Raw genomic sequence first — 6,000 nt, 5'->3', positions numbered from 1 at the left:
AACTGGTTGTTTGTTCCACCAGTAGTGAGTCGGTGTGGCTCCCCTCCTGCCCAGGAGGGTCGAGCCCCGGCACGAACCTTTTACAGGCACTTTCATGGAACTTTGTGACTTGCTTTCCCCTGCCCTGAAGCACCAGAATACCAAGATGAGAGCAGCCCTCACAGTTGAGAAGCGAGTGGCGATAGCCCTGTGGAAGCTTGCAACGCCAGACAGCTACCGGTCAGTCGGGAATCAATTTGGAGTGGGCAAATCTACTGTGGGGGCTGCTGTGATCCAAGTTGCCAGGGCAATGAAAGACCTGGTGATATCAAGGGTAGTGACTCTGGGAAACGTGCAGGCCATAGTGGATGGCTTTGCTGCAATGGGATTCCCAAACTGTGGTGGGGCGATAGACAGAACCCATATCCCTATCTTGTCACCGGAGCACCAAGCCACCGAGTACATAAACCGCAAGGGGTACTTTTCAATGCTGCTGCAAGCCCTGGTGGATCACAAGGGACGTTTCACCAACATCAACGTGGGATGGCCGGGAAAGGTACATGATGCTCGCGTCTTCAGGCACTCTGGTCTGTTTCGAAAGCTGGAGGAAGGGACTTTCTTCCCGGACCAGAAAATAACCGTTGGGGATGTTGAAATGCCTATCGTGATCCTTGGGGACCCAGCCTACCCCTTAATGCCATGGCTCATGAAGCCGTACACAGGCAGCCTGGACAGTAGTCAGGACCTGTTCAACTACAGGCTGAGCAAGTGCCGAATGGTGGTGGAATGTGCATTTGGACGTTTAAAAGCGCGCTGGCGCAGCTTACTGACTCGCTCAGACCTCAGCGAAAAGAATATCCCCATTGTTATTGCTGCTTGCTGTGCGCTCCACAATATCAGTGAGAGTAAGGGGGAGACATTTATGGCGGGGTGGGAGGTTGAGGCAAATCGCCTGGCCGCTGATTACGTGCAGCCAGACACCAGGGCGGTTAGAAGAGCACAGCAGGGCGCGGTGCGCATCAGAGAAGCTTTGAAAACGAGTTTTGTGACTGGCCAGGCTACGGTGTGAAACTTCTGTTTGTTTCTCTTTGATGAACCCTCAGCCCCCCCCCCCCACCCGGTTCACTCTACTTCCCTGTAAACCAAACACCCCACCCTCCCCTTCCCGCTTCGAGCACCGCTTGCAGAGGCAATAAAGTCATTGTTACTTCACATTCATGCATTCTTTATTAATTAATCACACAACTACGGGGATAATTGCCAAGGTAGCCCGGGATGGGTGGGGGAGGAGGGAAGGAAAGGGACACACTGCAGTTTAAAACTTTAGCACTTATTGAAGGCCAGCCTTCTGATGCTCGGGCAATCATCTGGGGTGGAGTGACTGGGCGGCCAGAGGCCCCCCCACCGGGTTCTTGGGCGTCTGGGTGAGGAAGCTATGGAACTTGGGGAGGAGGGCTGTTGGTTACACAGGGGCTGTAGCGGCAGTCTCTGCTCCTGCTGCCTTTCCTGCAGCTCAACCATACGCTGGAGCATATCAGTTTGATGCTCCAGCAGCCGGAGCATTGACTCTTGCCTTCTGTCTGCAAGCTGATGCCACCTATCATCTTCAGCCCGCCACTTGCTCTGTTCATCCCGCGATTCAGCCCGCCACCTCTCCTCTCGTTCATATTGTGCTTTTCTGTAGTCTGACATTGACTGCCTCCACGCATTCTGCTGTGCTCTGTCAGCGTGGGAGGACATCTGGAGCTCCGTGAACATATCACCCCGAGTCCGCCGTTTTCTCCTTCTAATCTTCACTAGCCTCTGTGAAGGAGAAACATTTGCAGCTGGTGGTGGAGAAGGGAGAGGTGGTTAAAAAAGACACATTTTAGAGAACAATGGGTACACTCTTTCACGTTAAATTTTGCTGTTCACATTACACAGCACGTGTGCTTTCGTTACAAGGTCGCATTTTCCCTCTTATATTGAGGGCCTGCCGGTTTGGTGTGAGAGATCATTCACACAGTGCCAGGCAACAGATTTCGGCTTGCAGGCAGCCATGGTAAGCCACAGTCTTTTGGCTTCTTAACATGTGGGAACGATTTCAAACAGCAGCGCCCTCATTTCCCATACCAAGCACCCGTTGGGTTGGCCATTTAAAATGGGTTTGCAATGTAAAAGGAGGGGCTGCGGTTTCCGGGTTAACATGCAGCACAAACCCAACTAACCTCCCCCCCCCCCACACACACACACCCAATTCTCTGGGATGATCACTTCACCCCTCCCCCCCACCGCGTGGCTAACAGCGGGGAACATTTCTGTTCAGCAGAGCAGGAACGGGAACCTCTGAATGTCCCCTTAATAAAATCGCCCCATTTCCACCAGGTGACCGTGAATGATATCACTCTCCTGAGGATAACAAAGAGCGATAAGGAATGGATGTTGTCTGCATGCCAGCAAACACCGGGACCATACGCTGCCATGCTTTGTTATGCAATGATTCCAGACTACGTGCTACGGGCCTGGCATGGTAAAGTGTCCTACCATGGCGGACGGGATAAGGCAGCCCTCCCCAGAAACCTTTTGCAAAGGCTTTGGGAGTACATGAAGGAGAGCTTTCTGGAGATGTCCCTGGAGGATTTCCGCTCCATCCCCATACACGTTAACAGACTTTTCCAGTAGCTGTACTGGCTGCGATTGCCAGGGCAAATTAATCATTAATCATTAAACACGCTTGCTTTTAAACCATGTGTAATATTTACAAAGGTACACTCACCAGAGGTCCCCTGTGTGCCCTCAGGGTCTGGGAGCACGCCTTGGGTGAGTTCGGGGGTTACTGGTTCCAGGTCCAGGGTGATAAACATATCCTGGCTGTTGGGGAAACCGGTTTCTCCGCTTCCTTGCTGCTGTGAGCTATCTACATTATCTTCATCCTCATCTTCCTCGTACCCCGAACCTGCTTCCCTGTGTGTTTCTCCAGTGAAGGAGTCATAGCACACGGTTGGGGGTAGTGGTGGCTGCACCCCCTAGAATGGCATGCAGCTCCACGTAGAAGCGGCATGTTTGCGGCTCTGCCCCGGACCTTCCGTTTGCTTCTCTGGCTTTGTGGTAGGCTTGCCTTAGCTCCTTAATTTTCACGCGGCACTGCTGTGCGTCCCTGTTATGGCCTCTGTCCTTCATGGCCTTGGAGACCTTTTCTAATATTTTGCCATTTCGTTTACTGCTACGGAGTTCAGCTAGCACTGATTCATCTCCCCATATGGCGAGCAGATCCCGTACCTCCAGTTCGGTCCATGATGGAGCTCTTTTGCGATCCTGGGACTCCATCACGGTTACCTGTGCTGATGAGCTCTGCGTGGTCACCTGTGCTCTCCACGCTGGGCAAACAGGAAATGAAATTCAAACGTTCGCGGGGCTCTTCCTGTCTACCTGGTCAGTGCATCTGAGTTGAGAGTGCTGTCTAGAGCGGTCACAATGAAGCACTGTGGGATAGCTCCCGGAGGCCAATAACGTCTAATTCCGTTCACACTACCCCAATTCTGACCCGCTAAGGCCGATTTTAGCGCTAATACCCTCGTCGGAGGTGGAGTAAAGAAACCGGTTTAAAGGGCCCTTTAAGTTGAAAGAAAGGGCTTCGTCGTGTGAACGTGTCCAGGCTTAATTCGATTTAACGCTGCTAAAGTTGACCTAAACTCGTAGTGTAGACCAGGCCTAAGAGTGGATCCACCCTTCTCTTCTTGCCTACAGAGTGAGGGTCTGATAAGTGGAGCAGTGGAAGGGGAAAGGCCCTCTCCCAGACAAGCAAGGTACTGAGAGTGTCTGCCTGAAAATGGCCAACCAGGAAGCACAATGTGAAAATACTGTCCTGTTATTGAGAGATCCATCATGATGGATCTGATCAAAAGCTTGTAATGCATTTCCCCTTTCCTCTGTTGTGAGGATTTCACACTGGATCTACTTGCTCACACCACTATGATGGTCAGAGAATCAGTAAGGCAAGCAGTTCAGCAAAGATCATGGTGTTGGAACTACAGTACCAGACTCCACTGATCTGGGAGGATCTGAGGTCTTGGTGATACAGAACCACTAGACAAGTGACTCTCAATAGACAAAGGTGTCAGATACTCATGCTGGCTGGATCCCAGGCAACCAGATTCTTTCTTGGCAATGGTGCTTGGCAGTCCTGTATCTGGATCCAGGCTCTGGTCCTGGATCCATGTTTGACTGCTAGATCCAGATGAAGGCTTGGTTTTTGGCTCTAGATCTGGATCCATACTGTTAACCACAGATCTGTACTCAGCAGTCAAATCCAGATTGTTTTTTTCAAGCAATGAATCTGTGCTTGGCTGACAGTTTTCCTATTTATTTAAGCCAAAGCTTACCTCAGCTAATGCAAGGTGTTATGGGATACTTAGCATAAATAAACAGGATTATAATAAAGGTACAGGCCAATTTGGGCTATATAACTGCTATATTAATGCTTAATATACATACTTAAATGCCTGGAATATATATTGCAGATAATATTATCAGCATAATATATATATATATGCTAGCCAGCATATATTAGTCAACAGCGTAGAGCTCTGACAACAGAACCTATTACTGGATCTCTAAACACAATCATATATGAAAAATTTCTGAAATCCTGCATTATGTCTTCATAAAAGATGCATTTTATTCAATACTTTTCCCTAAAATGCTCACTTTCCATATCTGAGCTCTACCATGTAGAAATTAAGAAAAATAATAAACATTCTTACTATATTGTACGTAGACCGAAAATACTTGATAAATTACCTTACAGTAAATTTCAGCAAATAAATGTCACCTCCATTACAATGAATGGTCCTACAGCAGTAGCTAACTTTTCAACACTATATTCTCTGCAGGCACTCAAAGAACTGCAAAGACTTTCATACTCCTCCCACCATCTTGTTTCTCTACATACTTCTAGACACCTTTGCAAAATAAAAAAGCTTGAGAATTATTCTTCTAACTAAAGAAGTTATATGCCAATAAGGAAGATAATTGGTACTGATAAAATTGAGGATTGACATTGAAGATTCTATAAAAATGTTCTTATATAACAGAAAAAAATGCAGAGACAATGTATATAGCTTTCTCTTTGACTTTCCATGACAACGCTATACCAGTTTTTGTTATTAACCCTCAGCATTGGGATTTCTAATGCACTAAGTTGCAGACAGCAAGTACTGAGGCATTAACATCTTTGTGGTAGACAACAATATCAATAAGGGTGACTTAGGAAAGGCATAGAGAAAGCATTTATGAAGGGGATGACAATATTTAACGAACAGACAAAAGCTGTAAAGTGTACAGGTTTTCAAGAAGATGGTATCCTTAATATATGCACAAGGGTATTTTCCTAATGTTTCACAACTAAATATCACATTGTATGAACTTTAATAGAATACCTTTGGCACAGGTAGGCCACCTCCCTAGACCAAGACTATCGTGAGGATAGTAAAATGTGGATACTCTCAAAAGGAAGATGAAATGCAGATTCAGACAGCGCTTTCGAACTCCCACAGGAACTAAGGACCATCACAAACCTCACCACCTTCCACTCCAAGTGCAAGGCGCATTTGACCTTGCCTTCTCTAACAAACAGCAACATTTGTGGGTGTATACTGTTGTGACAATTGGTCTATAACTTTTGCCTGGTTGGGAAATGAAGTCAAGTTACATTGCCATCCGTACCAGCTGCAGCTGAATCCCAAACACCACCTGAGATGAAACTGGACCAAACTTCAACAGCAGCAGCTCCAGCTCATCTCAACTTACTTTTTCTCCTTTCCTCAAAAGGACAGTTATTACCAGCTTTGATACCACCTAAGAGACTGTCAAACAAGGGGGTTTTTCTTCTAAAACTCTCTCCTGCTAAAGGGAAAGGAAACAAGAAATGTTAAGATAAAAGCATTACTTAATACTTTACACTTCAAACTGTTTTTACTTCTTTTCTCTATCTTTAATAAAAGGTTAAAAAGATTTGTAATGATATGTTTGCCATGGTACTTA

Source organism: Emys orbicularis, chromosome 6 (genome assembly GCF_028017835.1).
Source record: "Emys orbicularis isolate rEmyOrb1 chromosome 6, rEmyOrb1.hap1, whole genome shotgun sequence".
Classification (NCBI taxonomy): domain Eukaryota; kingdom Metazoa; phylum Chordata; order Testudines; family Emydidae; genus Emys; species Emys orbicularis.
Note: the sequence above shows the minus strand (reverse complement) of the source record.